The 8,129-nt window shown below is 53.8% G+C and overlaps 1 pseudogene; it reads right to left on the reverse strand.

The window, feature by feature from the left end:
- Positions 1-228: 228 nt before the first annotated feature.
- On the reverse strand, positions 229-3,086 carry LOC106699144 (annotated as a pseudogene).
- Positions 3,087-8,129: the final 5,043 nt, after the last annotated feature.

Raw genomic sequence — 8,129 nt, forward strand, 5'->3', positions numbered from 1 at the left:
GGTGAGCTCTATGGAGGCCAAAAGCTTGATCAGTAAAAATCTTCAGGGTACTGGTCCAGCCAGATGCCCAGGAGGCAGGAGATGGCCCTGGGGAGAGAGAGAGGTGGGGGCAGCAGGGTTGTGAGCACATTCGTACTTAAGAAGGTTTCTCTTTGTGTTTCCAGGGTCAGTCTCTGTACTAAACTGAAACCTTAACAGAAAAGCAGTTGGGCCTCCCTGTGCTTGGCGTCAGCAGGGCCACAGGCAGGGCTGGAAGGTGGAGTCGGAGTGTCTGGAGATGCAGATGGGGAAGTGCTGGACGTGGGAGGACCCTGGGCTTCCAGCTGGAAAAACTTCACGTCATTCCACACCCCACCTTCGATGAGGACCCACAGCATGTTCTCCTGGTGCTGGCCCTGCAGGCCAGGCGGCTTATGCCCTCCAGGCACTGGCCTTTGGACTCCTCAACTTTGTCCTTGTTTTTATTGGGTAAAAACAGCACCTTTTTCTTCTCCTTGGTGAGCACTGTCAAGGACATGGTGGGTGTTACTGTGGCCTCACCACTGCTGGGCAGCCTGCTGACCTGGAGAGACTGGAAGGTGCACTTGAGGGTGTTGTTGGCGGTAGGCAGGTCTTTCTTCTTCGAGTCTCTCTTCCTGCTGCCGTCCAGTAATCCACCTGCCGCTCCATCAGCGTGGCACCATCGTCCTGGCTGGGGGAGGACAAGCCCCACTCACTGACTGGGAGCAGAGTGGGGTGACAAGGCCTCATTGGCGACCAGAGATATGGACAGAGGGAAGGATGAAAGCACGCTGCAGCCCAAGGGGCCCATCATCTGAGTCTCCCGAAATGTCTGCGAACTGTTCCACTATCCAAACTTTCACCCACTCCCCCAAAGGGAATGAACTATAAGGACTCCTCGTTGAGGCTCTTCTGCTTGTAGGACAGCAGGGCTTCCTCGATGGGCAGCTGGGAGGCACAGTTGTCCCTGTGATGTACTATGTGATTCTCATCACAATGTCCAGTGTGTCCTGTATGGCGTTCTGGGCCTCCAGCTTGTGGAACAGGTCCCGCCAGGCCAGGTCCCGGAAGAAGCTGTGGTAGCGGTAATGCACGGAGCCCAGGTACCTGGCCACGGGGTGGGAACCCAGCAGGATGACCAGGAAGTGCATGTAGCCCAGACAGTTGAGCATCTTGTAGGACAGCAGCTCCAGGAAGACCCGCAGCACAGCGCTGAAATAGTGCTGTGCCCCTGCCACCAGGATCTTCACCGGCTTCGGGGGCTGGGAATTATCGTTACAGTATCTCTGTAATCACCAGATGATGGAGCTGAAGGCCGCCGGGACATCAGCCGTGAAGCAGGTGCACAGTAAGGCAGCCTGTGCCCCTGCAGGATGTCCCAGGGGAACTGCTCCTGCCCGTCGGAGGTGTTGACGAGGATGATGTTCTCCGGCAGCTGGTCATCAGAGATGAGGATGTGGTTCAGCTGGTTGTACGTGGTCTTCCTGGGGATCTGCAGCTGGCTCCCTGGGTCCAGCCACGCTCATTGTCTGGGCTCTTGGCCTGCTTGTTCTGTAGCTGTGCCGTCTGCCGCTCCTTCGGGTACCTGCCCAGCCATGGTGGCCGGGATGCTTCCCCTTGGCCTTGGTGGGGGGGATGATGAGAGATTCGGTCTTGGTGATGCGCCTACTGGGCAGCAGCTTCTTGGTGAGCATGTCCAGGGCTGAGGTCTCTGCCTCCGGGCTGCCCTTGGGCTGTGCTGGCTGCTCCCCTGGGTGGGCATTCTGTGGGGCACTGAGTCCAAGACATCACTTGGATGCTTGCTGTCTGAGGCCCACGTCTTCTTGGTCATATAGGCCGGACTCAGAGGCTCCTCCTGGCTCTGGGCACTGTGGATGCTCCTGTTTGAGCTGGAGTGTGACAAACCTTCAAAGTATGGCCTGAGCTTGGGCTTGGTGGTGCTGAGAAGGCTGTCACCATCCTCCCTGTCTGGGCTACTGTCGCTGGTGTTCTCCAGCATGTCAGACAGAAGGTTCAGGTCCTCCTCCACTCAGGGACATGATCTGCAGGGTCCTGCTCCAGGTCCAGGGCCTCCTCCGACACTTTGACCCTGCTCAGCCAAGCCCCAACTTTCTCCTTGATGTACTGGTGCCTGGTCATGGACATCATTCTTATAATCACTGGCCACTGTTTCTTGGGCTTCTCCATGTTGATGTCGTCCTCATCCAGCTCTTGTCCTTGTGCAGCATCATCGCTGGCCTCCTCCTCAGAGAAGAAGTTCTCATGTTCCCCTGCAGAGTAATGAACTCTGGACTTAGCCTTGGGGCTGGCCTGCATGGCGCTGTCCTTGTGTTCGATGGGCTGACTGGACAGGGAGGAGATGCTGACCTCAGACACATTGGTGGAGGACCCCTTGATGCTGCTCCTGAGGCTCAGCACCTGGCCACCTCGAGGGGTCGCTGCATCACCTTAGCCATGTCGATGGCACCCAAGGCAACTGAATTGTAGATCAGGATGGTCCCCTTGTTATAGCACTTCCTCTGCTGCAGCATGATCTGCAGCTTGTTGCCTTCCCTCTTTAGGATGTGGGGGTACTGCAGGGAGAAGGTCAGCGCCAGGTCGGTCTCCACTTGTCCACTGGGAGGCAGCATAATCTCCTGCATCTTCACGGAAATCACCACAGTGATGAGCTCCTTCTCCAGCTCCTTGTAGATCAGCAGCTTCTTTAAAGTCAGGCTACACAACCTGGGCACGCAGCTGGAGCTGGAGCAGTCCACCTCCCAGGTAGAGAAGAGGTTCAAGGGCACAGGCGTGCGTAGGGTGGTGGGCATGCTGGCCAGGCCCATGGGCAGCCACAAAGCTGCAGCTGCAGGCACCAAGGAGGTCTTATTACTACTCAGGGTTGATGATTTCTCTTCTTGTGTTGGGACAGAGGAGGGACATACCGTCAGAGGCAGCTCATGAGCTGCCAAGTTGGTTGGGGGCATCAACTCAGACTGAACCCCTAAGCACTCTGTGATTGGTGGCAAGAGGTAGGACATGAGCGATCCCAAGGATGTGGGAAAAGGGACCACATGCTCACTGACTAGCTCAGGGAAGTCCTGCATGGTGGCCTTGCAAACTCAGAGACCTACAGTTATCACAAAGGATGTTCTGAAATGAAAACTTTTAACAAAAGCAGTTTATGGTGGGCAGTCATGTCCTAGGCTGGCATCTTCCCTGACAAAGGTCAAACTTTACCTTAACTGAGCCTGTCTATTGTCTTTTTGCATCTACAATAACATACCTTTGGAATGTCAAATGAATTTCCCTTTATTTAGACCCCTCAAAGCATAGGCAATGCTCTGCAGAGACCACACTCCCCCATTGTTACTGAGTTCATTGTTGACTGTTAACTACCCTGCACACACCTAAGTGAAAGATGTACGTGTCTATCATTTTAGTGTTTATCGAATCCCAGAGGTTTCCCCCCTTTGCTTTCTCCTCTCTCCCTAATCTATCACCCATGGATTTTATGGAGCCCACATATGTCTCCTCTTTTGATTGTAATGTCTAAAATAAGGTGCAAAACTGCCATTCTCCAGAGCATTATCTCAATCCGTTAAGATTTGGCTTCCTGGCAATCATCAGCAGTTTGACTCAAATTCACAAAAACTCTCAGGTTTGAATGTTTCTTACATTGAGAAGAGAAAGGGTTCTTGGCAGGAAAAGTAGAACTGTAGGTGAGGACTGAAACACATTCGTATCTTAGTCATTTCTTAGCAGAGGATGGACAGCACCTCCCTGTGTTAACAAGGTCACCCTGGGATTTCTGACAGAACATCCCACTCTAAGATGGGAACACAGAGGCTTTTCTGGGGTGGGAAGGTCAGGATATTAGGACAAGTGGGGTGTTCAGGGCAGCACTGTTGACATGGCAACAGAAGGGGATAATTCTAGGTCCCACAGCAGTGAAGACATGGATCGCCAGCCCTGATAACAGGTTCCCTTCCTGGTATGTTGTGAAGCCCAGGGAGGCCCCAGCTCCTGACCTGGAGGAGCCAAGAGGATGTGGTCCTTGAGGCAGCAAATGGCAAAGCAACAGACTTGGTACCATGATCCCCACATCCTTTTGGAAAAAGCATCCCTATTAATCATGATGATGTGTAAGAGTGGGAGATGGTGTGTAAGGATTGTCAGGCCAACATGGACACTTGGACACGGGTCTTAAAAGGGAAAGTCTGTAAAAAGATGAAAAAATACTCTTGACTGAGCATGATGTGAAATGGTACAAAAGCCTCTCTTCTGATATTCCAAAGTCACTGTGGACAGTGACTTTGAACTCATCTGAAAGAGGATGGACAGTGAGAGTGGGTTGGAGGAGGAGACGAGAACCCAGATTCCTTTGGAAATTGGAATCCAGGAGGGATCTCAGGGGAGTAGCAGGGAGCCTTCTCAAACCCGAGGGAGGACCCCCCTTGGCCTACCATGGGGTTCCTGGAAGTTTGGGGTCAACCCCCAGCCACCCTACACTCCACCCTGCAGCCGTGCTGCCCCGCTGGGAGGATGTATTGGGGCCCCCTGTGCCTTCCCTGCAGGGGCATGAAGGTTGAGAACCCCATCTATCAGCTCCTCTTTGTTCTCCCTGTGTGGAGTTTCTGTAAATGACAGTTCCCAGTCACCAGGCAAAAGCCTCAGAGCCCTGTTTTGCTGGTTCTCTGCCCCTGTGACCCTCCACTCCAGACACACACACACACACACACACACACGCCATGGTCCTCTTAGACCCCCTAAGGGGAGGAAAAGGTGTGAGAGCCTGAGGGCCTAGGATTCCCATTGGTACAGATAAGAGACCCCTCTGGAAGCCCATCTCCACCTGCCTGCCCTGTCCTGGGGTGTGACCATGACAGGACTGCTAGGTTATCCAAGACCCAGCAACCTCTTTCTATCCCAGGGGATATGTGGGCTGCACAGGGATGGCGCACAGAGGTGGCCTAGCCAGGATTGGTCTGACCCCAGCCACCTTGTGTTACCTGAGGCCAAATTCTAGAAAATGGCCAGATACGTCGGGGACGAGGGTTGAACCAATGTTGGCACCGTCTGGAAAAGCTCTCACTGCGGGGTCTCCGGAAGCAAGAGCACCAATCACTGAGAACACAGCAAGAGAACATCTTGCACTGGCAAATGCCTCTTGGCAAGTGAGCTGCCTGTTGGGCTAGATGTCGGTGTCTGGTTACGGGGGTTCCAAGTTCTATTGGATAGTGACCTCATACCTGGGATTGTCTTCCCTGAGTCCCCTCATCTCATGACAGCTATGCAGGTAGTCCTGTGGGCTGCTGTCTGCAGACCCCTCTTCTCCATGAAACACCTTATCTGTACACAGTGGCACCAGCACACCCCTCTGCCCAGCCCCCTAGAAGCTCTGGGTGCAGCCAGGGTCCCAGACTTGAGGAAACCGACCTGGGCTCAGTCTCAACCCCTCAGTCTTACCTCTTCTTGATCCTGGATAAGTCATTGTGCCTGTCAGGGCCCGTCTCTCTCCTGCCTGCACAATGGGTTATGGAGCAAGAGCTTCTTAGGGCTGTTCAGGCTCCTGTGAGGGAGGAGCTGTAAAGTAGGAGGAGGACTGTCACATATAGGTAGTGCCTCCAACCTCTTTTTCCTTCCTGTTGTCACCTCCTCTGTGTCTGCTTTTCTTCTAATCCCACCCAAGGTCATCACATCTAGAGTGTGTGTGTGTGTGTGTGTGTGTGTGTGTGTGCGCGCGCACACACACACATGCCAGTGCTCCCTTTCTGGATCCCAGAACAAAACGGCCCCCACATAGGGAGGAACAGGCAGGAGCTGCCCAGTATATCAGGATTTCTAATTTCCAGACCAACTCTGTGGGGAGGTAGGAGCCTTGGCCTGGAAGGTCTGAACATTCCTGAACTCTGGACTCTGAATGTCATGTACCCTGGACAGTCCCTGCCTGTCTATGGGCCTCAGTTTCCCAATTATCCAATGAGGGTGTGATTCAGAAATTTGTAAGTCGGTCAGCTGAGCAGTGTTCCTGCTGTGGGAGCCCACTAACCCTCAAGGGGCAGCTCCTGCATTGAGTGTCTGCCCCCTGGAGGTCAGTGCACATCATAGTGACCAGTAGTTTGGTCACTTAGGCTTTTATATATATACTAGAGATCCGGTGCATGGATTCATGCACTGGTGGGGTCCCTTGGCATGGCCTGTGGGGATTGGGCCAAAACCGGCAGTCCAACACTGCCTGCCACTCCTGCCTGCCGCTTCTGCTCATCCCAGCCCCACTGCACCTGCTGTGGGCTCGTGCCCAGTCAGTTCCTACTGGGAGAGGCTCACATCGTCGCAGTGGTGCTTGCCAGCTGTGAGCCCTGCATCTGGCGCCCGTAGGTCAGCTGAGCAGTGCTCCTGCTGTAGGAGAGCACTGATCACCAGGGGGCAGCTCCTGCGTTGAGTGTCTGCCCCCGGTGGTCAGTGCGCATCATAGCAACTGGTTGACCCATTGTTCAGTTGCTTAGGTTTTTATATATATAGACTAGAGGGTGGTTGCAGGAAGATTCCTGCAAGAATAGGGCTTCCTGCGGCCAGAGCGAAGCAGAGACGTGAGCTCCCGCCTCCGCCGCCCCACTTGCTTCCCTTCTGTCTCCGCCGCCCCACTTGCTTCTCCGCAGCTTCGCTCCTTCTGCAGCGCTTGGCTTCCTTCTACATTGTCTTCAGTCTTTGCTCTGCGCCTGTGTAAGCAAATTAGCGGCCATCTTTGTTGGGTTAATTTGCATACTCATCTGATTGGCTGGTGGGCGTAGCAGAGTGACACCAATTTGCATGTTTCTCTTTTATTAGTGTAGATAGATTATTTTTTCTGTACACCATTCAGCTCACATTTATGTTATATATACATACGAACTTACACAAACACACACAGATATATAGATATAGATATAGATATAGATATAGATATAGATATAGATATAGATATAGACTCAGTGTGAGAGTGAGACGAGGTGACAGCCTGGGAGAAAGGGAGCTGACCTAGGAGCCAGGACTCATGGTCTTAGTCTCCACTTTGCCCCCTACTTGCTGGGGTCACTGCAGGTACCTCCCCTTCTCTGGGCCTCAGTCTCCACACCTGTAAAATAAGGGCATTGATTCCAATATCCTTTTCAGCTCTAGCGTGTGGGTCTTCGCCGTGGAGGTGATAAAGAGCTGGGATGACAGGGAGAAGTGGGCAGCAGATGCCCAGGGTGTGTGGCCCTTGTCCCTCTCTCCTCCCCTCACTTGGGCTCTGGGTGGGGAGGTGGAGCGCCAACAGCTCCAGGGAGATCGGCATCCATTTGTCCCTTGAGGATCCCCCAGCCCAGTCCAGGTCCAGATGCTTAGTCATACTTTTTTGAGTAAATATCATGGTAAAAAGACATGACATTTCCGGGGCCAGTCTTCAGCATTAATAAAGGATTCCAAGAACAGGTGACCTTTTCACAAAGGATTTGTAAATGCCAAAAACTACATGAAACCTGTGAGGCAGACAGGACCGTCACAGCTCAGCCTTTATTCCCTCACATGTGAGGCCGGCCCTCGCTTCTCCCAGTTCCATGTGCTGTCCCAGGGGAGGAGGGGAGTAGAGGAGGAGGGAGGGGAGGAGGAAGAGCAGTAAAGGGACAGGGCAGCCCTGAGAACAGTGTGGGGCTTATGGGACTCTCAGCCACTGAGCAGGCCCGTGAGGACGAAGCGCGAAGCCGCCATTCCTTAGCCACCACCGCAGGACTGTGTGTCTGGTCTATCCAGGCCAAGGAAAGGGTGGCCCCTTCCAGCAACCAGCCAACACAAGGAGAAACGAAGGACCATGTCTGAGTGGCTGGCCAATCCCCAGAGTCCCAGGCTGGCCTCCTCCCACCCTGGGTAAGAGCCCCCGTGCCCCTCCCTCACTGGCCTCCCCCTCCATATTTCACAGGCCCCACAAGGCAGGCAGCAGGCACATGGAGAGAGCAGATGTGCCCAGTTCCAGGCTGGACTCTTCCCAAGTCTGTTTGCTCAGATCCAAAAGGGACCGCCCTCTTAAGGGTTACACGATGGGGCCATGACATCTGAGGAGCCCGAGGGAGACATTCCCATCACGGTGCCTGCCCGCCCTTCAGTGGCAGGTTTCTGTGTAGGAGGCAGAC

This window comes from Myotis lucifugus, unplaced genomic scaffold, assembly GCF_000147115.1.
Source record: "Myotis lucifugus unplaced genomic scaffold, Myoluc2.0 scaffold_322, whole genome shotgun sequence".
Taxonomy (NCBI): Eukaryota; Metazoa; Chordata; class Mammalia; order Chiroptera; family Vespertilionidae; genus Myotis; species Myotis lucifugus.